The sequence below is a fragment of the Mustela nigripes genome, chromosome 3 (genome assembly GCF_022355385.1).
Source record: "Mustela nigripes isolate SB6536 chromosome 3, MUSNIG.SB6536, whole genome shotgun sequence".
Taxonomy (NCBI): domain Eukaryota; kingdom Metazoa; phylum Chordata; class Mammalia; order Carnivora; family Mustelidae; genus Mustela; species Mustela nigripes.
In genome coordinates, this window is record NC_081559.1 from 125194478 (window position 1) to 125221335 (window position 26858).

The 26858-nt window shown below is 36.5% G+C and overlaps 1 pseudogene; it reads left to right on the top strand.

Moving 5' to 3' along the window:
- Positions 1 to 12830: 12830 nt before the first annotated feature.
- Positions 12831 to 26858, top strand: part of LOC132014543 (heterogeneous nuclear ribonucleoprotein A1-like 3) — a 58695-nt pseudogene continuing 44667 nt past the window's right edge.

Sequence of the window (26858 nt, forward strand, 5' to 3'; positions counted from 1 at the left end):
AAGCCTATCAGGCACTGTGTGTCCTTCCTGATCATAATCAAATGTTTATGTTATGTGTGAGTTTCTTTGATTGGTAGAAGTATTGGTAGAGGCTCTGTGTTCTGTTCCACTGATCTATTAGTCTCTGATCTGATGCCACACAATCCTAACTACTGTGGCATTTCAGTAATTCTCGATTTCTTGTAGGAAAAGTCCTTCTATTTTTTTTCTCCTTCAGCTATGAGACTATTCTTGGCCCCATACATTTCTACATAAAGTTTAGAACCAGCTTATCAAGTTACAACACACACACACACACACACAAACACCATTCTCATTATGATTAGAATTGCTTTGACTCATAGATCACGTTGGTAAAAATTAACATCTTTAAATATTGAGTCTTATACATAAGTAGAATACTGTAAAAATTAGGTATTCTTTCCTTTTTCTCAATAATAAAATTCTACATAAAGATATTGTACATATTTTGCTAGTTTGTCTGAAGTATTTGATATTCTACATTACTGAAAATTGAATCTTTTAAATATTTATTTTATCATGTATTGCCATTATGCAGAAATGCAATTAATTTTTGAATACTGAACTTATATCCAGAAACTTTTTAATTTATCTATTAATTCCAAAGATTTTTTCTAAAGATTTTATTTATTTATTTGAGAAAGAGAGAGAGATCACAAGTAGGCAGAGAAAGAGAGGGAGAAGCAGGCTCCCTGCTGAGCAGAGAGCCTGATGCGGGGCTCAATACCAGTACCCTGAGAACATGACCTGAGCTGAAGGCAGAGGATTAACCCACGGAGCCACCCAAGCACACTTCCAATCATTTATCTTTAGATTCTTTTTAACTTTCATGGACGTAATCATATAATCTCTGAATAAATAATTGTTATTTCTTCATTTTGGTCACTATACTTTTATTTCATTAATTTAGTTAGAAGGATGCCTGAGTGGCTCAGTTGGTTAAACATCTACCTTCAGCTTGGATCATGGTCTCAGAGTCCTGAGATCAAGCCCCAAGTTGGGCTCTCTGCTCACCAGGGAGTCAGCTTTTCCCTCTCGCTCTCCCTTCCTCCTTTTCCTCTCTCTTTCTCTCTATCAAATAAATAAAATTTTTTAAAAAATTAAGTTTGTTAGTTATTTGCTTTACTGCACTGGCTACAGCCTCTGATACAATGTTTCTAAGATAGGCAGAATAAATACTTGTGTTCATCCTGGTCTCAGAGAGAAAGCAGTTAATATGTCACTATTGTGTATGCTACTTGTACTATTTAAAAGTTATATTTCTGAAGATATGAATTAGGGAAACTCCCTTCTTTTCCTAGTTTGCTAAAGGATTTTATCATGAGTGAACATTAAATTTTAACAAATGTTTTTTTCTGCATTTACTGATATGTGATTTTTCTCTTTATTCTCATATATAGTGGCATATTATATTTAAATATAAAATTAACCTTGCTTTTTTAAAAAATAAATCCAGCTTGACTTTGATGTATTTTTGTTTTTGCAGGTTGTTGGATTCTATTTTGATTAATATTTTCCATCTTTGCTCATCAATGATATTGATATTTTAATTTTTTATTGCAGTGTTGTCCATTTTTAGTACCTGAGTTATGCTGGCCTAATAAAATATGTTGGGAAGGGCTCTTTCTTCTATTTTCTCAAATAACTATTTGAAATTTTTTTATTAACATATAATGTATTATTAGCCCCAGGGGTACAGGTCTGTGAATCGCCAGGTTTACACACTTCACAGCACTCACCAAAGCACATACCCTCCCTGATGTCCATAACCCAACCACCCTCTCCCTTGTCCCCCTACCCCCTCAACCCTCAGTATGTTTTGTGAGATTAAGAGTCTCTTATGGTTTGTCTCCCTCCTGATCCCATCTTGTTTCATTTATTCCTTTCCTCCCCCACCCCCTGAGCCCCTCACATTGCCTCTCAACTTCCTCATATCAGGGAGATCATATGATAGTTGTCTTTCTCTGATTGACTTATTTCACTAAGCATAATACCCTCTAGTTCCATCCATGTCATCACACATGGCAAGAGTTAATTTCTTTTGATGGCTGCATAGTATTCCATTGTGTGTGTGTGTGTGTGTGTGTGTATCACCTCTTCTTTATCCTTTCATCTGTTGATGGACCTCTAGATTCTTTCCATAGTTTGATTATTATGGACATTGCTGCTATAAATATTTGGGTGCCCTTGACCTTTTGGGTCACTACCTTTGTATCTTTAGGGTAAATATCCAATAGTGCAATTGCTGGGTCATAGGATAGCTCTATTTTCAATTTTTTGAGGAACCTCCATGCTGTTTTCCAGAGTGGTTGCACCAGCTTGCATTCCCACCAACAGTGTAGGAGGGTTCCCCTTTCTCTGCATCCTTGCCAGCACCTGTTATTTCTTGACTTGTTAATTTTAGCCATTCTGACTGGTGTGAGGTGGTATCCCATTGTGGTTTTGATTTGTATTTCCCTGAAGCCCAGTGATGTGGAGCACTTTTTCATGTGTCTGTTTGCCATCTGGATGTCGTCTTTGCAGAAATGTGTGTTAATGTCCTCTGCCCATTTCTTGATTGGATTATTTGTTCTTTGGTTGTTGAGTTTGTTAAATTTTTTAGAGATTTTGGATACTAGCCCTTTATCTGATATGTCATTTGCAAATATCTTCTCCCATTCTGTCAGTTGTCCTTTGGTTTTGTTAACTGTTTTCTTTGCTGTGCAAAAGCTTTTGATCTTGATGAAGTCTCTATAGTTCATTTTTGCCCTTGCTTCCATTGCCATTGGCGATGTTTCTAGGAAGAAGTTACTGTGGCTGAGTTCGAAGAGGCTGCTGCCTGTGTTCTCCTCAAGGATTTTGATGGAGTCCTCTCTCACATTGAGGTCTTTCATCCATTTTGAGTCTGTTTTTGTATGTGGGGTGAGGAAATAGTCCAGTTTTATTCTTCTGCATGTCCAATTTTCCCAACACCATTTGTTGAAGAGACTGTCTTTTTTCCATTGGATATTCTTTCCTGCTTTGTCGAAGATTAGTTGACCACAGAGTTGAGGGTCTATTACTGGACTTTCTATTCTGTTCCATTGATCTACGTGTCTGTTTTTGTGCCAGTACCATACTGTCTTGATGATGACAGCTTTGTAATAGAGCTTGAAGTTTGGAATTATGATGCCACCAACTTTGGCTTTCTTTTTCAACATTCCTCTGGTTATTCAAGGTATTTTCTGGTTGCATATAAATTTTAGGATTATTTGTTCCATTTCTTTGAAAAAAAATGGATGGGATTTTGATAGGGATTGCATTAAATGTGTAGATTGCTTTACGTAACATAGACATTTTCACAATATTTGTTCTTCCAATCTATGAGCATTGAACATTTTTCCATTTCTTTGTGTCTTCCTCAATTTCTTTCATGAGTACTTTATAGTTTTCTGAGTACAGATTCCTTGCCTCTTTGGTTAGGTTTATTCCTAGGTATCTTATGGTTTTGGGTGCAATTGTAAATGGGATTGACTCCTTAATTTCTCTTTCTTCTGTCTTGTTGTTGGTGTAAAGAAATTCAACTGACTTCTGTGCATTGATTTCATATCCTGGCATGTTAATGAATTCCTGTATAAGTTCTAGCAGGTTTGGATTGGAGCCTTTTGAGTTTTCCACATAAAATATCATATCATCTGCAAAGAGTGATAGTTTGACTTCTTTGCCCACTTGGATGCCTTTAATTTCTTTTTATTGTCTGATTGCTGAGGCTAAGACTTCTATTACTGTGTTGAAAAGCAGTGGTGATAATGGACATCTCTGCCGTGTTCCTGACCTTAGAAGAAAAGCTCTCAGTTTTTCTCCATTGAGAATGATATTCGCTGTGGGTTTTTCATAAATGGATTTGATAATATTGAGGTATGTACCCTCTATCCCTACACTTTGAAGAGTTTTGATCAAGAAAGGATGTTGTACTTTTTCAAATGCTTTTCAGCATCTATTGAGAGTATCATATGGTTTTTGTTCTTTCTTTTATTAATGTATTGTATCACATTGATTGATTTGTGGATGTTGAAGCAACCTTGCAGCCCTAGAATAAATCCCAGTTGGTCGTGGTGAATAATCCTTTTAATGTACTGTTGGATCCTATTGGCTAGTATTTTGGTGAGAATTTTTGCATCTGTGTTCATAAAGGATATTGGCTTGTAATTCTCTTTTTTGATGGGATCTTTGTCTGGTTTGGGGATCAAGATAATGCTGGCCTCATAAAATGAGTTTGGAACTTTTCCTTCCATTTCTACTTTTTGGAACAGTTTCAGGAGAATAGAAATTAATTCTTCTTTAAATGTTTGGTAGTAGTCCCCTGGGAAGCCATCTGGCCCTGGGCTCTTGTTTGTTGGGAGATTTTTGATGACTGCTTCAATCTCCTTACTGACTATGGGTCTGTTAAGGTTTTCTATTTCTTCCTGGTTCAGTTGTGGTAGTTTATACATCTCTAGGAATGCATCCATTTCTTCCAGATTGTCAAATTTGCTGGTGTAGAGTTGTTCATAGTATGTTCTTATAATTGTTTGTATTTCTTTGGTGTTGGTTGTGATCTCTGCTCTTTCATTCATGATTTTATTTATTTGCGTTCTTTCTCTTTTCTTTTTGGTAAGTCTGGCCAGGGGTTTTTCAATCTTATTAATTCTTTCAAAGAACCACTTACTAGTTTCATTAATTTGTTCTATTGTTTTTTTGGTTTCTATTTCATTGATTTCTGCTCTGATCTTTATGATTTCTCTTCTTCTGCTGGGTTTAGGCTTTCTTTGTTGTTCTTTCTCCAGTTCCTCTAAGTGGAGGGTTAGGTTGTGTATTTGAGACCTTTCTTGTTTCTTGAGAAAGGCTTGTATCACTATGTATTTTCCTCTCAGGACTACCTTTGCTGTGTCCCACAGATTTTGAACCGTTGTGTTTTCATTATCATTTGTTTCCATGATTTTTTTCAATTCTTCTTTTATTTCCCGGTTGACCCATTCATTCTTTCGAAGGATGCTGTTTAGTCTCCATGTATTTGGGTTCTTTTCAAACTTCCTTTTGTGGTTGAGTTCTAGCTTCAGAGCATTGTGGTCTGAAAATATGCAGGGAATGATCCCAATCTTTTGGTATTGGTTGAGACCTGATTTGTGACCCAGGATATAATCTATTCTGGAGAATCTTCCATGTGCACTAGAGAAGAATGTGTATCCTGTTGTTTTGGGATGGAATGTTCTGAAAATATCTGTGGTGTCCATCTGGTTCATTGTATCTTTTGAGGCCTTCACTTCCTTGTCGATCTTTTGCTTAGATGATCCATCCATTTCAGTGACGGGGGTGTTAAAGTCCCCTACTACTACTGTATTATTGTCAATGTGTTTCTTTGATTTTTTTTATTAATTGGTTTATGTAGTTTTCTGCTCCCATGTTAGGGGCATAGATATTTAAAATTGTTAGATCTTCTTGTTGGACAGATCCTTTGAGTATGATATAGTGTCCTTTCTCAGCTCTTATTATAGTCTTGACTTAAAATCTAATTGATCTGATATAAGGATTGCCACTCCAGCTTTCTTTTGATGTCTATTAGCATGGTAAATTCTTTTCCACCCCCTCACTTTAAATCTGGAGGTGTCTTTGGGTCTAAAATAAGTTTCTTGTAGGCAGTATATTGATGGGTTTTGTTTTTTAATCCATTCTGATACTGTGTGTCTTTTGATAGGGGCATTTAGCCCAATTACATTCAGGGTAACTATTGAGAGATATGAACTTAATGCCATTGTATTGCCTGTAAGGTGACTATTACTGTATATTGTCTCTGTTCCTTTTTGGTCTACTGCTTTTGGCTCTCTCTTTGCTTAGAGGACCCCTTTTAATATTTCCTATAGAGCTGGTTTGTTGTTTACAAATTATTTTATTTTTTGTTTGTCCTAGAAGCTTTTTAATCTCTCCTTCTATTTTCAATGATAGCCTAGCTGAGTATATTGTTCTTGGCTGCATGTTTTTCTTGTTTAGTGCTCTGAAAATATCATGCCAGCTCTTTCTGGCCTGCCAGGTCTCTGTGGATAAGTCAGCTGCCAATCTAATATTTTTACCATTGTATGTTACAGACTTCTTGTCCCAGGCTGCTTTCAGGATTTTCTCTTTGTCACTAAGACTTATAACTTTTACTATTAGATCAAGGGGTGTGGATTTATTCTTATGGATTTGGGGGGGGGGTTCTCTGCACTTCCTGGATTTTGATGCTTGTTCCCTTTGCCATATTAAGGAAATTGTCTACAGTAATTTGCTCCAGTATACCTTCTGCCACCTTCTTCTTTCTTCTTCTTCTGAATCCCAATTATTCTAATGTTATTTCATCATATGGTATCACTTATCTCTCGAAATCTCCCCTCATGATCTTGTAGTTGTCTCTCTTTTGTTCAGCTTCTTTATTCTCCATCATTTGGTCTTCTATATCTCTAATTCTCTCTTCTGCTTCATTTATCCTACAGAAAGAACCTCCATTTTTTATTGCACCTCATTAATAGCTTTTTTTTATTTCTCCTTGGTTAGATTTTAGTTCCTTTATTTCTCCAGAAAGGGCTTTTATTTCTCCAGACAGGGTTTCTTTAATATCTTCCATGCCTTTTACAAGCCAAGCTAGCACCTTGAGAATCATCATTCTGAACTCTAGATCTGACATATTACCAATTTCCATATTGATTAGGTCCCTATCCTTTGGTACTGCCTCTTGTTCTTTTTTCTTTTTCTTTTTCTTTTTTTTTTTTTTTTTGTGGTGAGTTTTTCCACCTTGTCATTTTATCTAGATAAGAATATATGAATGAGAGAATAAAATATGAAAAGGGTGGCAAAGACGCCAGAAAAATGTGTGTTAACCAAATCAGAAGTGATTCCAAATTGTGGGGAGAAGAAAGGGGGTAAAAAGAAGTTTAATAAAATTAAAAAGAAATTGAAAATATGTACATCAGACTGGTGAAAAGAACAGAGCCACCACCTTAATTTTGGGAGTATTTTGGTCTCTTAGAAGAAACTACCTCTCAAAATTGTAAAGAACAATACATATATATATATATATATATGTAAAATGAAGGGATGGAATATGACTGTAAAGAAAAATTTTTTAAAAATTCTAAAAAAGGAGTTGATAAGGTAAGTTGGTTGGGAAAAGAAAGAAAAAGAAAGTGGAGGGAATTTGCTCAGGCTTGAGCCTAGAACAAAGCCCTGTTCTAGATTTAGGATATATTTTGATCTATTAGAAGAAGTTGTATCCCAAGATTTTTTAGAAGAAGAAACCCTATATGTATATAAAAAATAAAGTTAGATACAATGAAGGATAAAGTATGATTATAATAATGAAGTTTCAAAAGTTTTTTTTTAAGGTGTTGTTAAGATAAACTAGTTAAAAAATATTAAAAGAGGAAAGAGTAAACATTTAAAAAATTAGAATCAGAAAAAAATAAAATTAAAAAAATTTAATTAACTTTGCAAGACTAAAGAATCATGGGGAGAAAGCCATGAATTCCATGCTTTGCTTTCCCCTCCTCTGCAATTCCGCTGTTCTCCTTGATAAGTGAGCATGGTCTTGGCTGGATTTCTTGCTAATCTTCTGGGGGAGGGGCCTGTTGTAGTGATTCTCAAGTGTCTTTGCCTGAGGTGGAATTGCACTGCCCTTGCCAGGGGCCAGGCTAAGTAATCTGCCCGTGTTCACTCTCAGGAGCTTTCGTTCCCTGAACACTTTCTGTAGAGCTCTGGTGGATGTGAATGAAAATGGCAGCCTCCCAATCTCCAGCCTGGAGGAGCCAAAAGCCCAGGGCTCCACTCCTTAGTTTGCCATTAGAGAAAAGTGCTGAATCACTCCTGTTTCCCTGGCCTCCAGCCAGGGTCCAAGCTCACCCAACCTATGACCAAGCATCTCTGTCTCCGGCCAAAGCCCTGCCTGGAGTCTTCAAACTCAGCAGATCCATGCCACTCTTTCAGGGGGGGTCTTCCCAGATCTGCTACTTGTGGGGTCTCTGCTCAAAGAGCAGTGGTCTGACTGTGCCACAGATCACAGTTTAAGGTAACCCCTAGTTAAGAGCTCACTCTTTGGCTCTGTCTCTGTAGCTGGCTTCCCTGCTCTAATACCTGTGAGCTCTGCAACACTCAGACACCCCCAATCCTTCTGTGACCCTGCAGGACCTGAGACCATGCTTTCCCCATGAGGGCTCCACCCCCGCTTAGGCCTGTGGAGCAATGTCCCTTAGTGGAGCAGACTTTTAAAAGTTCTGATTTTATGTTCCATTGCTCTGTCACTTGCTGGGAGCCAGTCCCTTCCCTCATAATCTATCTTCCCGAGACTTTGGATTCACTTCTCCTCAGGTCCTACCTTTCAGAAAGTGGTTGATTTTCTGTTTCTAGAATTGCTGGACTTCTTCTCTTTGATCTCTTGGATTTGTAGGTGTTTGGAATGGTTTGATAAGCTATCTAGCTGATCTCTTGCTACCTGATGTCATTTCAGCCTGCTACTCTTCTGCCATCTTGACTCCTCCCTTCTCTAAGAAATTTTAAGATTGACATTATGTATTTAATAATTGATAGAATTCACCAACAATGCCCTGAGTATAGAGTTTCATTCTGAGACTGTTTTTAATTACAGACTGAATTGTTTTATTAAGAATCCCAGTATTTATATAGTCAATTTCCTTTTGTATTAATTTTAGTAACTTGTATATTTCTAATAATTTTTTAACATTAATTTGTTCATAATATTTTATTAACTATTTAATGAATAGATAATCTATAATGAGGCTCTTTTTCATTTGACATTGGTTATTTTTTCCTTAATTTTACCTTTTCCTTGATTGGTAGAGGTATTTATAAAAAATTTAACAAAAGATGTTAAATATCTTTGTACTAAATATTGCAGGTATAAATTTTATACGTCTAATAATGGAGAAAAAAAGGGAGAGTTATACCATGACCATAGGTCAGAAGAATCGATAAGGTAAAGATGCAAGTTGCTTTCAAACTGATCTCTAGATTCAATGAAACTCAAATCCAAATACCAGTAAACATTTTTCTAGAAACTGACAAGCAGATACTGAAACTTCTGTGGAAATGAGAAAGATACAGAATAGTCACAACAATCTTGCAAATGGAGAACAAAGTTGTTTTGGGGGGAGTCTTTTTGGGGAGGTTGGGGTTTTTTTGTTGTTGTTTGTTTTATTGTGTTATGTTAGTCACCATAAATTACATCATTAGTTTTTGATGTAGTGTTCCATGATTCTTGTTTGCATTTAACACCCAGTGCTCCATGGAATCTGTGCCCTCCTTAATACCCATCACCAGGCTTACCCATCCCCCGACACCCCCCTTCTAAAACTCTCCATAGTTGGAAGGCTCACACAAACTGATGTCAAGACTTACTCTAAAACCAGAATAATTATATCAATGCTCTATTTGCAGGAGTATAAACAGACTGATGAAGGGAGCAGAACTGACTTCAGAAATAAACCCACACAGATATAGTTAACTGCTTTTCAACAATGCACCAAAGAAATTCAGTGGAGAAACAAAACTGTTTTCTAGAAATGATACTAAAGAACCAAAAGAGCCATATGGACACAAGTCATGACCCATTTCTCACACTGCACACAAAAATGAACATTTGTTGTACATGTAAGCATAAAAGGTAAGTAAAGATCTTAGATAGAAATATAATAGAATATCTTTGAAAAGTTAAAATGGATAAAGATTTTATTTCTTAGATTGATTTCAAAAAGTAATATCTTTTTTAAAAAAGATTGATGCTTCTTCATATAATTTAAAAATTTTGCTCCTCAAAAGAGAACCAGTTACAAAATGAAAAGTCAGTTTGCAGACTGGGAGAAAATTTAGATGATAGATGGGTAGAGAGGTAGGTAGATACATGATACATATAGTCAATTCTCATTATTTGCAATAGTTAAATTCTATGAAATTAACAAATACTGTTGTGCCTAACTATAACTATTATATAACTATAACTATAACTAATATATAACTATAACTATTGTGCCTAGAGGAAATACAGGGTTTGGTTCCTATAGGCCTTTGGTCACAATATTTTCATCAACTAACTAATATATAACTTTGTTTCATATGTGTTTTTCTTTAAAGACATTATTTAATATAGCATATAGTATTGATTCACCATAACTCCTGCCTGAATGAGGCTTAATTAACACACATATTTTCTCCATAAAGTACATCACCCCATTCTTGTACATCAGAACACCAGACAACACTTCACTTAGGGGCCATTTTAAACAACAAAATCATCAGCAAATAAGATAACAAAAACATAAAACTTGGCACTCAGTAGGCTTAAAAAGGGCATTTATTTATAGAATGAGCAGAAGCAACAAAGCAGAGCATGCTTTGATCTCATCTGGGAACAGATGCATCCGGTCACTCAAAATTTTCACAGTTCTGCTCACTTTTATAAGAAACCATGGAAGAGCCCTGAGAATTGATTTTGAAATTGCAAATTCATTTTAGCAAATTATGGAATCCATGAACAATGGGATCCCTCTCTATATATATTTTTATGTATTTGAGTATCAAAAAAGAACATGTCTCCAGAATAAAGAATTTTTAGAGATTAATCATAAAATACAAAAAGCTCAGTAAAATGGGCAAAAAGAAGACACAATTCAGAAAAGAATAGATGTGAATGGGTGCCTGGGTGGCTCAGTTGGTTAAGCATTTGCCTTCAGCTGAGGTCACCATCCAAGAGTCCCAGGATTGAGCTCCATGTCTGGACCCCTGCTCATTGAGTAGTCTGCTTCTCCCATTCCTTCTGCTGTTCCCCTGCTCATGTTCTCTCTCTCTCTGTCTGTCTGTCTCTCTCTCATTTTCTCACTTTCTCTCAGATAAAAAAATAAAATCTTTAAAAAAAAAAAAAAGGCATGATAAATACATAGAAACTTACTCAACTTTATTAGTCCTAAAAGAAATGTAAATTTTAACCAAAGGAATAATACCTCATACTCATAGACTGGCTAAACCTAGAAGGTTTACAATACCAGTTGTTGAAAAAGAAGCATACACTGCTCATAATACTCTAATACATATAATACATACATATTATATACACATACACATACTAATACATATACTAATATATATAATACATACCACTGGGGGTATGTGTAAATAATATTTGGACAGCATTTTAGGTAGATTACATAAATATACACCTACCTTATGATTCACTAATTCTACTCCTAGTTTTTGTTTCTCCCAAAATGAAGACACAGATTTACAAATAAAAGATTTACCCAAGAACTTAAATGAAGCTCAATATTAACTAAATACTATAAATAGCTCAAATATCTCATCAAGGGAATGGTTAAATATATTGTGTTATAGTCATACAATTGAATACTACCCCACAATAAACAATAACAATAACCTTCCAATATTCGCAACAACATGAGTGAATCTATGTTAAGGAAAAGAAGTCAGAACCCCCCCCTCCAAAGTTCATACATTATTATTCTATTTATATAAATTAAATTTTAAGTAAACAAAAAATAATTTACAGGGATAGAAATCAATATAGCAGTTGCCTCTGGAGAGGAGAGGGCTTGACTAGATTTTGTAGGATGGTGGACACACTGCATATCTTCAATAAACTATTAGTTTGGCTAGCATGTACATTTGCCAAGACTCACAAACTATAAATAATATCCATGCATCTTACTATATACAGTAATATCTCCATTAGCAAAGAAAGAAGTTAGAAGGAAAAAGGAAAGAAAGAAAGAAAAGAAGGAAGAGAAGAAAAGAAAAGAAAAAAGAAAGAGGGAAAGAAAAGGAAGGAAGAAAGGGAAGAAGGGAGGGAAGGAAAGACGGAAGGGAGAGATTCTTTGAAAGAAGCATAATTAAAACGGAAAAAATAAGTGGGTGGATATAAGATCAATTTCTCCCCATCTTCGCTAAGTACTGTGATCTTAAATAGGTAAATACACGAAGAGAAAGAATTTAGATGAGATGTTGAGAAAACTTAATTTGGAGTTTGTAGACTTCCCCATCCCCAGGGGTATTGTCAACTATGGATTCAGTGGGTTTGTGTACCCTTTGAATTTACATGAAATCTCGTGTGTCATCTTCTGTGTAGATATGTATCAGAAGAGAAAGCTAGGATCAGGCTTCTTGAAGAGCCATTGAGCTCAAAATATGAAACATCACTGTCTTAAAAGAATTTGCTAACCATCAGGCTAAATTACAGGGTGGGCATGTAAAATAGTTTTCCTGAAAGATCCTTACAAATAAAGTAGTCTGTGTATTCGACAATATTTTTAAATTAATGTAAAAATCTTCAAAAATAATGTTGCTGTGGTTGTGTAGAAAATATCCTTCCTCAGATGCCTGGGTGGCTCATTCCTTAAGCATCTGCCTTCTGCTCAGGTCATGATCCCAGGATCCTGGAATAGAGCCCAACCTTGGGTTCCTCTCTCACTGCGAGGCCTGCTTCTCTCTTTCCTACTCCCCCTGATTGTGCTGTCTCTCTCACTGTCTCTCTCTTTGTCAAATAAATAAATAAAATCATTTTAAAATGGCTTTCTTCTTAATAGGCATTATTTAAGTACTTACAGGTATAGTTTCATGATGTCTTCAATTCTCTTTCAAATGGTTCAACTAAAAAAATGTGTGTATATGGATAGATAGCAACAATAATAAAGCAAGTGTGAGGAAATATTAAGAATTAGTAAGCCTGCTTTTCTTTCTGCCCATGGACACTACTGAGTAAGCATTGTTAAAGCCTCCCCTCCCACCGCCATCATGTCTAAGTCAGAGTCTCCCAGGAGCCTGAACAGCTGCGGAAGCTCTTCTTTGGAGGTTTGGGCTTTGAAATGACTGATGAGAGTCTGAGGGGCCATTTTGAGCAATGGGGAACTTAGGGACTGTGTGGTAATGAGAGATCCAACTACCAAGTGCTCCATAGTGCACCCAAGTGCTTTGGGTTTGTCACACATGTCCCTGTGGAGGAGGTGGGGGCAGCCATGAATGAAGGCCACAGGAGGTGGGTGGAAGAGTTGTGGAACCAAAGAAGGCTGTCTCGAGGGAAAGTTCTCAAAGACGTGGTGCCCACCTTACTTTGAATAATATTTTTGTTGGTAGCATTAAAGAAGACCCTGAAGAACATCATCTAAAAGATTATTTCGAACAGTATGGGAACATTGAAGTGGCTAAAATCATAACTGACCTAGGCAGTGGCAAAAAGAGGTGTTTTGCTTTTGTAACATTTGATGACCATGACTCCGTAGACAAGATTGTCACTCAAAAATACCACACTATGGGGATGCCTGGGTGGCTCAGTGGGTTAAGCTGCTGCCTTCGGCTCAGGTCATGATCCCAGGGTCCTGGGATCGAGTCCCGCATCGGGCTCCTTGCTTGGCAGGGAGCCTGCCTCTCTCTTCACCTCTGCCTGCCTCTCTGCCTGCTTGTGTGCTTTCTCTCTCTCTTTCTGACAAATAAATAAATAAAATCTTAAAAAAAAAAAAATACCACACTATGAATGGCCACAACTGTGAAGTAAGGAAAGCCCTATCTAAGCAAGAGATGGCTAGTGCTTCATCCAGCCAAAGAGGTCGAAATGCTTCTGGAAACTTTGGTGGTGGTTTTGGTGGGAATGACAACTTTGGTCATGGAGGCAACTTCAGTGATCCTGGTGGCTTTGGTGGCAGTCGAGGTGGTGGTGAATAGGGTGGCAGGGGGGTGCCTATAATGGATTTGGTAATGATGGAAGCAACTTTGAAGGTGCCAGAAGCTATGATGATTTGGGCAGTTATAACAATCAATCCTCAAATTTTGGACCCATGAATGGAGGAAATTTTGGAGGCAGAAGTTCTGGCCCCTATGGTGGTGAAGGCCAATACTTCGCCAAACCACGAAGCCAAGGTGCCTGTGATGGTTTCAGCAGCAGCAATAACTACAGCAGTGGCAAAAGGTTTTAATTACTGCCAGAAAACAAAGCTTAGCAGGAGAGGAGAGCCAGAGAAGTGACAGGGAAGCTATAGGTTACAACAGATTTGTGAACTCAGCCAAGCACAGTGGTGGCAGGGCCTACCTGCTACAAAGAAGACATGTTTTAGACAATACCCATTTGTATAGGCAAAAAAATCGAGGACTGTATTTGTGACTAATTGTGTAACAGGTTATTTTCATTTCTGTTCTGTGGAAAATGTAAAGCTTTCCAACAAAGTTTTAATGTAGTATTTTTTTTTTTTTTGCACCCACGCTGTTGATTGCTAAATGTAATAGTCTGATCATGATGCTGAATAAATGTGTCTTAAAAAAAAAAAGAATTGGTAAGCCTGGGTAAAGGATATATGGATAGTCATTGTACTATCCTTAAAATTTGCCTATGGTTTGAAGGTTTTCAAAATATAATTTTGAGAATAAAGAATGAGACACATACTCAAAAATTTTTGATCAGCTAGGCAGAAAGATCAAGTTTCATTTGCAAAAATTCAGACCAACCTCAGATTTCCTTATGATATTCATCACTAAAAGATGTTGAAGAAGTGCTAACAAAGTTCTTAGTGAGAAAAAATGTTAAGCCAAGACTTTAAAACCCAGCCAAACATTTGATCAAGCATACAGGCAATAGGAAACATACTTCCCAAGAGCTCTTCTTAAAAATAGAGCGCAGGAGATATCTCATTGTGATTTTGCTTTGCTTTCTTCTGATAATTAGTGATGCTGAATAACTTTTCATGTGTCTGTTTATGGTGATGATATTGCAGGTGTTTGCATAATTCTAAAGTCATCAAAATTTATATATTAAATATGTGCAATTCTTTGTATAGTGAATACCCCTCAAAATTGAAAAAATACTAGAGGATGGATTTCATTTAACTCCGAGTTGAAAGGAGAAACTATAGCAAAGGAAGTGGATGTGCATGACTCTAATGTAATTTAGATATTATCCAAGTATGGAAATAGGAAGATTATTGTTACAGAACAAAATGTAAATATTCAGAGACTGATGGTGAAGAAATAGAAATAAAAATGTTTGGGAAGATAATGAGGAAGGAAAATTGAAGGCAGTGCAAGCACACTAATCTTTTCATCTTTGATATCTGGGTTCAAAAGAGATATATAAAAATAAGCTAAAAGCAGCATAAGCACATTCCAGAACACAAAAGTAAATATTTAAAATGATAATCCACTAAAAGTCAGTAGCAGAGAAGACACAGAGACAGAAATTAGTTGAAATATATTAAGTTCATCATTGTATATAGAAGAGAATCACTACATTAGCACATTTTTGTAAATGAGATGATTCAAGTAGACATAGAAAAAACATTCAAGACATTAACAGTGAGGGGCTTCTGGGTGGCTCAGTTGGTTAAGCATCTGCCTTCAGCTCAGGTCATGATCTCAGCATCCTGGGATCCAGCCCAACATTGGGCTCCCTGTTCAGTGGGGAGTCTGCTTCTCCCTCTCCCTCTATCCCTCTCTTCACCCATGCTCTCTCTCTCTCTCTGCTCTCTCTCTCTCAAATAAATAAATGAAATCCTTTAATTTTTTAAAAATTTCACAATGATTCATAATTAAAATTGCTAATTAGCTCAAAATAGAAGGGAACTTCTTAACCTGATAAAGTGCATCTATAAAAATAGATTAAAAATACATCTTGAACCAGAAAGTATTATAAGTATTCTCTTAAAATCAGGAACACAACAGAGATGTCCACTAACATCACTCCTAATCACCTGGTAGTAGCTGATCTAATTGTGCCAAAAGCCAAGAAAAAAATTTAAGACATAAAGAGTGAAAGAGGGAATAAAAATGCAATTATTTGCAGATAGCATGACTGATCAGAAATATTTAGAGACTTCAGTAAAGCAGAAAGATGTAAGACCAGTATACAAAGCTAAATTGCATTTCTATACATTAATCAGCAACAATTAGAAGGTATGATTTGGAAAGATGCTATTTATTATAGCAACAATATTTATAAAATACCAGTAAAAAAAACTAACAAAAGATGTTGTAGATCCACTCACAGAAAATTCCAAAGCTTTACTGAAGGAAATTATAGAAGATTTAACAAATGAAAAGATGTTCCTATCCACAGACAAGAATACTTAGTATTGTAAAGATAACAACTGTACCCCAAATGATTCACGGATACAATGAAATTATTTTTTTTTTAAGATTTTATCTATTTATTTAACAGAGAGACAGCAAGAGAGGGAATACAAGCAGGAAGACTAGGAGAGGGAAAAGCAGGGTTCCTGGGGGGCAGGGAGCCCAATTTAGGGTTCGATTCCAGGATCCTGGGACCATGACCTGAGCCAAAGTCAGATACTTAACAACTGAGCCATCCAGGCGCCCCTACAATGCAATTCTAATAAAAATTCCAAAACACTCATCTTGGAACATGACAATTTGCTTCTAAAAGTTATATTAAAGAACAAAGAACCAAATAAGAGATAAGAAAATGTTGAAGAATGACTGGCCCAGTGGCATAGAATGGGGACTGTTCTACCAGATGTAAAGAGTTCTCACACAGCTGTAGTTAACTAAGCTGTGTGAAGGAGCAGAACAGAAAGTTCCCCAAAGTGACAAATAAGAGCCAAATTTAGATGTTATTTAAACTGACAAAAGATGGAGTCCACAACAAAGACCTGACAATGATTTGGAGTCCCTATTTGCTAGGTAACATAGCTTTAGCATTAATAAAACAGAAAGAGAGCATGAAAAACAGGTGAAACACAGTGGGAATTATTCAATTCCATTAATTTTATCTTTAGCAGATATGTAAATCAAAGACATATAAAACTTAACATAATCCTGTCGATCATATATGCATATATTAAATGAAAGGAATTCTCTTTTCAATATATGAAAAGAAATATTTTTGTGTATTGAAAATAGAATCCCCACTCATTTTAATACACATGATAATATATTAAACTGAGGGTTTTGGAAGGGAGGGAGGTGGGAGGTTGGGTGAGCTGGGTGGTGGGTATTAAGGAGGGCACATATTGCATGGAGCACTGAGTGTGGTGCATAAACAATGAATTCCGGAACACTGAAAAGAAATAAAATAAAATAAGACAAAGTCAATTACAAAACCAGAAAACAACTCTACATCCCAGAAAGGATAATTTTCTGGGAAAACATAATTTACTACAACTGATCTCAGAATATAACAAAAATATAAACTCACTATTTTTCATAGAAGAATAAAGGCAATGGTCAAAGGATGCCATCAAAAAGCATTGGGTCCGGATGTGTTCACAAGGGAATTATACAAACCATATAGATAATTCTAATGTGAGTTTAAACTGTTCCTGCATATAATATAAAGGGGACTTTCCCAATTATTTTAAAGGAAATATTTTACTTAAACTTCAATACCCAAATTCATAAGAGACAATGCTGGAAAAGAAATCTAGAGATCAACCTCACTTAAAATATGTATGTGGGGCACCTGGGTGGTTCAGTCAATTCAGCAGTTGCCTTCTTCCCAGGTCATGATGCCAGGGTCCTGGGATTGAGCTTAGCATCAAGCCCTATGTAGGTTTCCCTGCCCAGCTTGGGTCTGCTTCCTCTCTTTTTCTGCCACTACCCCGACTTGTGCTCTTTCAGATAAATAAATAAAATATTTAGAAATATATTTATGAAAAAATACTGATAAGATATATTTAACCGGGCACCTGGGTGGCTCAGTTGGTTAAGCCACTGCCTTCAACTCAGGTCATGATCGAGGACTCTCAGGATCGAGTCCCACATCCAGCTCCAGCTCCAGCTCCACAGAGAGAGTGCTTCTCCCTCTGACCTTCTCCCCTCTCATGCTCTCTCTCTGTCAAATAAATAAATAAAATCTTTAAAAAGTATATATTTAACCAAAAGAATCCATGCATACTCTAAAACAATATTGTGTCTGATTAAGTAGGGTTTATCCAAGTAACACAGGTTTATTTAACATTAGGAACCACCTTGGGGCACCTAGGTGGCTCAGTCGTTAAGTGCCTGCCATCAGTCCAGGTCATGATCCCAGGGTCGTGGGATTGAGCCCTTCTGCTGATCCCACTGCTTGTGCCCTCTCTCTGTCTGTCTCTCTCTCTCTGTCAAATAAATAAATTTTTTTAAAAATCACCTCAACTGATGCTGGCTATGAAGATATTTTGTAAAAATTAATATCCATTTTTAATATTTTTAAATCTTAAGGTGAGTAGAAGTGTATATTTACTTAAAATGAATAAATGACTGTGCATACACATCCACATCGCAAAAGGTTTAGTGGAGAATAGTAGATACATTTCTTCACACCAGCAGTACCACTGTTATTTAACCCACTGAGCCACCCAGGCGCCCCAAGTACCACTGTTATTTAACAGAGCTAATAGTTATTGGCTAAAGCAATCAAAAAGAAAACAAATAAGATCTATTAAACTGGAAAAGAATAAATAAAATTGTCATTATGTAGATAATTTGGTTGTAAAACTGAAAAATACTTGAGAATAATTTTTAAATAATTACAAAAATAAAGTTTAGTAAGGTGTCAATGTACAACACTAATACTCTGGAAATTGGTACAACTTCTGTACATAGAAATTTGTCAATAACTACTGAAATTTAAAGTGTCAATGACTTTGAATCCAGAAATTTTACCTCTGGAAATTTGTCCCCCAGATACACAGGACATATATAATGTTGTGCAATGACAAGTTATTTATAATAATAAAAGGTTGAAAATAAACATTTGACAATATGGGTTTTTGAAACAACCTTTGCATAGCTATAAAACATACTACTTTAACTGGTCAAAGGAATGAAATTGCTTTATTTATATATTTTTGTAATGGAACAATCCTCAAGATACATTGTTAAGTGAAAAAGAAAATGCAAAGGTAAAAATGTAAGGTAAATGTAAGGTAAAAAGAATACATTTGTACATGCTTGTATAAGCATTGATTATCTCTGAATGATATAAAAGAAGTTGATAATCATGAATGTATCTAGAGAGGGGTCCTGGTGGCTGGTGTTATGACAGAGGCTTTCTTTCTATGCCACGTATTTTTAATGTCTGTACTATGAACGTGTTGATAAATGTGTTGGTGGAATAAAGGACCACTTATCTCAGTGGTAATAACCACAGTTGTTATGGTAAGTACTCTTGGTTCATCCAACTGAAAACAACAGAAAAAAAAATCACTTAAACTGTGGGAGATAAAATTAAACTTCCCATGGGACTAATTTTATGCAAATTTATAATAATTTTTATTTTTTGAATATACTTTTTGAATTCTCTCACGAAGTGTGCAAAAAAAATATATTAAAAAATAAAGATCTTATTATCCAAAATAATTGTTAATGTAATAATGGTACCAAACAGTTAATTTAATAAAAAGGATTTTTTAAGTAACTGTTCAATATTCACTAAAATTAAGTACTTCAAGTAGGTACTAACCCATGGCCTAAAGGCATTTACTTCCCAATGATACAGAAAAGTAACCTATCTCTCCCAAGTAAGAAATACAATCATGAAAAGACACACAAATGAAGACTTTGGGCTTTGATATATTCAAGGAAATATTCCCAGGTGTCTTATTAATCAATTTGAAATGGATAACCTATTTGTTACAATGGCCAAATAAATTTAATGAGACTATTCCATTACAATAGACTTTTACTGAGATTTCACATCTTACCATCTTATGCCCCGTTTATGAAACTTGCAGTGACCTGTGCTAGGTAAATGCTAAGCCCCCAAAACCTGGAGTCTCAGGGGTGGAAAACTGAGACAGAAAAAAATGTTAATTTTTTTGTTTCATGAATAAGAGATGGAGCACAAATAATAACGTTTGGTTACAAAACTCAAACCTTGTGCAAGCTACTTCCCTCTGAGTCTTTCCTCATTGGTGGTCTACTAATAACACATCACTCACAGCAAGACCTTGGTGTTTTTCCTTTGAAGATAAACAACTTTACAGAACATTGACATCAGAGAAGGTCATACTGTAACCATGATAAAGTAGTCAAAAAAATAAAAAAATAAAAACATTTCATAATTTTATCTAAGAACAGACAAAAGCAAGGTCACTGCACAAACCACAAACCACCACCCTCTCCTAATGCAAGTGAATGCTACTTCTTTCCTAATGACAGCTTTGACCACACTCTAGTTGCCCTGCTATGATGGCAAGTTTTATTAAGATAGCCAATCATAGAATTATCTCTCTTCCAGACGGTTTCAATCCAGAGCAAAGATCCAGTTACTTAAAACTTCCCCCAAACTACCAAACATCTTGCTGAGATGCCCACCATTCTCCACAGTGTGTGGTCTCTCTCACTGAAATGAACAACAAACTGAGCTTGCTCAGCTACAATACATTCTTGGTTGTCTCTGGCTGGAGAAGTGAAAGAGTTGCTTACACCAAAGGACTTAAATCCTTCTTCAATTCTCTCTTAAGTACACACCAATCAGGCTTTCAACCATACCAAGCCACTGAAACTGCTCTTCAGTGTCACCAGTGACTTCTAGCTGATCAGATCCAGTGGTCAATTCCCAGTGTCATGTTACTTGATCAATCAGTAGCATTTGCTGCAGATTACTTCTTCCTACTACTAATTATTCATTGGCATCCACAACACTTGATTTTCCTCCTTCTTGGCCTGCCATTCTTCATTAGTCTCCTTTCCAGATTCTGTCTCATCTCCCTAACTTCTAAGCATAATATACCCAAGGGCTTAGGTCTCTGACTTCTATCTGTACTTACTCCCTTCATAACCTCTAGTCCCTCTCTTGTAAATATCATTTATGCTGATGACATGTTTTTGTGTATTCATTCACCCCATCCTAAAATACATATATCCTGAATACAGAAGTCTGACTAAACTGGAATAAATATGTATTCATTATATATCCATTCTATTAAACTCCTTTATTCTGATCTCCACATAATGGCTGTCTGTATTCAGCATTTAAAAACATAAATCAGATATCTCAAACCCCTGCTGTAGCTTGGATCTCACTCATTGAAAAATCAAAGTCTACACAAGGCTCTACATGATCCACTTCCCTCACATATATACACAAACCTACCTCTAAAGCTTTGTTCAAGTTCTTCAAGGCAGAATTCAATTATTCAAATTCATTCAAAAGATTGTAACTCAAACACGAAGTTTTAGGACAAAAAAAAAACTTTGATTCAAATCAATGAGAATGATGTGGGATTTTTTATTTAATGTTCTTTTTTCTAAATTTTATTTATTTGACAGAGAGAGATCACATGTATACAGAGAGAGAGAGAGAGAGAGAGAGAGAGGCAGGCTCCCTGCTTAGCAGAGACCCCCCCATTGCGGGGCTCGATCCCAGGATCCTGGGATCATGACCTGAGCCGAAGGCAGAGGCTTTAACCCACTGAGCCAGCCAGGCACCCCTATTTAGATGTTCTTATAAGAGGCTAAGATTAATGAATGACTGCCAGATATACTGGTAACCTTAAAATGTGTCAGGGCTCTTGGGATCAAGGGGTCCTTCCCACCACAGATGTTTGATGAATCATCTTTTTTCAGGATCCTGAGAACTTCACACAACCCACCCAGGACCCCTCTTCTTCCTCTGGGCTACTCAGGGATCTTCCCATAGACCTCTACCACACCACCCCAGAAACAAATCAGCAAACCCTCACCAGGTTCACTTCCAGAGTCAAGGTCTAACAGATGCTTTTCATCAAGACATAATCTAGAAAACGTGAATTAAAATTGCCTGAGGACAGCATTTTCTTTATTCAACAAAAAATATGTTAGTTGAAGCAACAAGAATAATAAAGAATCAAAAAATGTTAGATCTACATTAGCTCTTAGATATGACCTAGCCCAGGGTTTTTTTCTGTACAGGGCCAGTTAATAAATATTATAGGCCTTGTGGGTTAAGCAGTCTCCACTATACTGATTCAGCACTGCTGAATAGAACAAAAGAAATTACAGAATACATGTCAACAAGTGGTTGTCACTGTGTTCCAATAAAACTTTATTTACAAAGCTATGCATCAGGCTATATGGGACCTGTGGGATATAATTTGGAGACTCCTGATTTAAACCAATTCAGGTCATTTCATAAATGTACACAAAGTAATTTGACACAAAGAGTAAGTGCAACCCATGCTCCTATTGACCAGGATAATTTCAGTATATGCCTATTGTCTTGATATCATTAACATATCCCTTATCAGTCTCAAAAGCATCCTGGATTGGATAATAAATTATATAGTCACTTTTTATAATACCATGTCCTTCAAGTTACGTAAATCCCCATATATCTTGTGTATTAATAGTACCTCAAAATGTTTTAAAACTGAATAAACATATAACACAGATAACGCTAATATTTAAAAACTACTAAAGTTAGTTGAAGAGGTGTCTGATATTGTCCAAATTTTTAATAGCCCGATGGGGATCTATTTTCTAAAAATCAATAAGTAAGGCAAGATAATGGAACAAAAGATTCAATATTTGTCATCTGTTATTTAAAGATAATGTAATTATAACTACTCAATAATGTCTCATTTTAGTTTTCTTGGAAATGTACAAACCATCTTTCAAACACTAATAGCATTAAATATTTAGAAAACTCTAGGATGGATATTTGCCAAGCTATCTTAAGTTATCACTTCAAATTCTACCCTTTGACATATTCCATGAGTTTGCTTCTTCCTGTTGGACACTCTTCCTTGATGTTCTAACATGGCTTTGTTCTAGCTTTGAATGCTAGAACAAAACAATCATCTCTGAGAATTAAAGAGAAGCAGAGATTTCATGGGATTGCATTTCTTTTCTGTGCCCCTGACTCTTACACCAGCCTGATTCAGGCTTTTAGAAATGATCCACAGTCTCAAAGACTCAATACAAGATGTGTTTAACCTACGATTACAGACTGAATGTTTGTATCTCCCCACCCCAAATTCCTACCTTGAATTCTTAGCCTCAAATGTGATAGTACATGAAGATGAGGCCTTTGGGTAGTAGTTAAATCTAGATGAGATCATGGAGATGAGTCTTCATGATGAGATTAGAGCCTTTATGAGGAAATACCAGAGATCTCTTCTCTCCCTCCCTCCTTCCTCTCTGTCTCTCCTTACCATGTGAACATACAGCAAGAAGGAAGCCATCTGCAAGCTAGAAACAGGATTCTCTCCAGAAACAAAATTTGCCAATATCTTGATCTTAGACTTCCTTGCCTCTCAAAATGTAAAAAATAATTGTCATTCATTCAAGCCCCAGGTCTATGGTATTGTTATAACAGCATGAGCTAAGATATCCAGCTCTCACCAGAACATCTGTGAATGAGCTTACCACAACCATTCTCTGGCAGAAATAGGATGGAATTGGTCCTTACTAATGAAGCATGCATTTTGAGTTAAGACATTCAGTGATAACATACCTGTAGGCATTTTTTAATGTCTCAGAGGAATTACAGTTCTAGATAGTTTTGAAAAGTGTGCTGATTTATGTTTTTATTTATTTTTTTTAATTTTTTATTTTTTATAAACATATATTTTTATCCCCAGGGGTACAGGTCTGTGAATCACCAGGTTTACACACTTCACAGCACTCACAGCACTCCCCAATGTCCATAATCCCACCCCCTTCTCCCAAACCCCCTCCCCCCAGTAACCCTCAGTTTGTTTTGTGAGATTAAGAGTCACATATGGTTTGTCTCCCTCCCAATCCCATCTAGTTTCATTTATTCTTCTCCTACCCACTTAAGCCCCCTGAGACTACTTCAGCTAGCTGGAGATCAGCTAGATGATTTATGTTTTTAAAAGAAATTGTGTTTTAGACAGTAATTTTACTCCTAAATAAAATAATTTATTTTCACAACAGAGATATATGGAATAAGCATGGGGTATGATTCCAAATAAAATGATAAAAGTTTATTTCACAGTTTAAAATATTGTCAACATTTTTAGCCTATCCTACTAAACTTGGGCCTGAGGCATGCATATCATTCAGTTGTCATCTGCCCCAAATATAATCTTATCTTTCGAGACATCTGTTTAAGTGGCTAAAATGCTGAAGGACATCCAGTTATTCATTGCTATTGTTCCCAAGTTTGAAGAATAAAGGAGGAGCAAAATACCCTCATTTAAGATCATCAGGTAGGGGCAGATTATGTACTGTGTAATTTCTAAAATGGTCTCTTTTCTCGTATTTTTCATAAACCACTCACTTTAATTTCAGTGCTAAGTTACTTGAGAGCTAGGATCATATTTTGGATTAAAAGTTTGTCAGTAGGCACATCTGAGTGGCTCAGTGCATTAAGCATTCAACTCATACCCCAGTCATGGGATCAAGCCCCGAGTGGGGCACTGTGCTCGGTGTAGAGTCTGCTTCAGATTCTTTCTCCCTCTCCCTCTTCCTCCCCGCTCCTATGTGTACATGCACTCTCTCTAAAATAAATAAAATCTTCTAAAAAAATAAAATAAGTAAAAGTTTGTCAGTAACTCCCTAATGACTACCCACCATAATTCTTGGAAATTCTTAACTACCAAAGGTTTTGTTTAAATTACCCATCTATCAGATGTTGGTGAGGATGCAGAGAAAGGGGAACCCTCCTACACTGTTGGTGGGAATGCAGGCTTGTGTAGCCACTCTGGAAAACAGTATGAAGGTTCCTCAAAAAGTTGAAAATGGGGGCTAACCTAGGATCCAGGATTGCATTATTGGGTATTTACCCTACACATACAAATGTAGTGATCTGAAGGAATGCATGTACCCAAATATTTATAGCACCAATGTCCACAATAACCAAACAATGGAAAGAACCTAGATGTCCATCAACAGATGAATGGATAAAGAAGAGGTGGTATATATACAATGGAATACTATGCAGCCATCAAAAACCCGAAATCTTGCCATTTGCAATGACATGGATGGAACTAGAGGGTATTGTGCAAAGTAAAAAGTCAATAAGAGAAAGACAATTATCATATGATCTCTCTGATATGAGGAATTTGAGAGGCAGGCCAGGGAGTTGTGGGGGGTAGAGAGGGAAAAAAATGAAACAAGATGGGATTGGGAGGGAGAAAAACCATAAGAGACTCTTAATCTCACAAAACAAACCGAGGGCTGCTGGGGGGTTGGGAGGTAGGGATAGGGTGGCTGGGTTATGGACATTGGGGAGTGAATGTGCTAGAGTGAGTGCTGTGAAATTCACTGATTCACAGACCTGTACCCCTGGAGCAAATAATACAAATAATACATTATATGTTAATAAAAAATATCTGTCTATCAGTGAATCTGTTTAAGTGCATTAGAAGATAGACACATTTCTCAGCTACTCCAGGAATTTTTATTCCTAACCAATATGCCACAGCCTATGTGTGAGGGGATTGACTCAAGGCACTGGACATTTCTAGGCCACATCTGTGTGGGCTAAGGGGAAGGAAAATGAGAAAGGGCTAGCAGACCTATTGAATACGACTTTTGCCTTCTAATTCTAGGAGATGATACAGGGCCATGATGTAGCAACAGCATCCTCTGATTTACATCATTGCCAACTGGGAGTAGTATGGAAACTACCTAAGATCCAAAGAGAGAAAAAACAGTCCTTTGTTTCTTCTTCCTATACCACCACTCTTATATCTACTAAAGATAGTTTCAGAAGAGTTCATCAATGCTCAGGAAGAAGGACAATATGCAGGTTAGCGTTATGCAGTCAGTTGAATGTCCATCAAAGTCTGTCTTGCTTTGAACATATTGCCAGGCCATATTATTCAGTCTTCTTTTCAATTACGTGTGACCATGTGGCTGGGTTCTTCACAATTCAACTTGAAAAAGTGAGATATGGTATTTCCATGGAGTCTGAACCTTGCTTCTTTTCCCTTTGTGAAAACTGGAAACTACTAGGATTAATGTGAGTAGAACAAATAATCAACATCCATCACAGCCCATAGACTTGGGACCTCTGCTTATTCATGAGGTATAAAGGAAACATCCATTCTTTCTCTACTTCTCACAAGTTCCAAATGGAAGGGAACTGATTTATCTGACCAGTGAAATTGAGCACAAGATTCACTCTCCATGTCTGGATGGTGGATTTTATTCTGGGTACTGTGCTATCTTCAAAGTGTTAAGTTTCTTATTAGTTTCTTCTGTTCCTAGCTAATAAATATACCTGCATAAAGAGTATCAGTCTCCTTGGGAAGACCAGGAAGTCCATTTTTTTTTTTTTTTGGCTTCTGTTTTCCTAGACTTGGTGATTAGAACATGGGCTACCACTTTCAGGGCACTGGGTAGGTGCCCTTATAAACCATGTTCTTTAGACACAACTCTTTCCAGTAGCAAGCCTCCAGTCCAGATCAGGAAAGAGGAGCCAACTACTGAAAGCTCTTTTTTGACTTCAGACCCAAGCACAGCTTCTGTTCAACACATGGGATTTCCTGTATTATGTTCACCAACTGATTTCTGGGTGTATTTCTCAATTTGTTTCAGAAACTTCAGAGAGAAAAAGATGTAATTGTTTGGCACCTTTATTCTCCAAATGAGAGGGCAATACCTCAAAGAAATATTACAAGGACCAATTATTATTTATTTCATTACACTGCCTCTACTTCGAGAAATATGAATTTGAACTCATTAGGTACATGGACACTATCATTTTGCATGATTTTCTAGCATGATCTGTGAACGGTGTTAAAAATGTGCTATGGCTAAGAGAGCTACCTTTTCACCACATATTCATGTGTCTTTTCACCTATGGTGGAATGACTAAGTTAGCCAGGGTCATTTCCCATCCCCCTACCATCTAAGTGAGGCCATGGGACTCACTCTCACCAGTGGAGCATAAGCTGGTGTGAGTAGCATCATTTCTG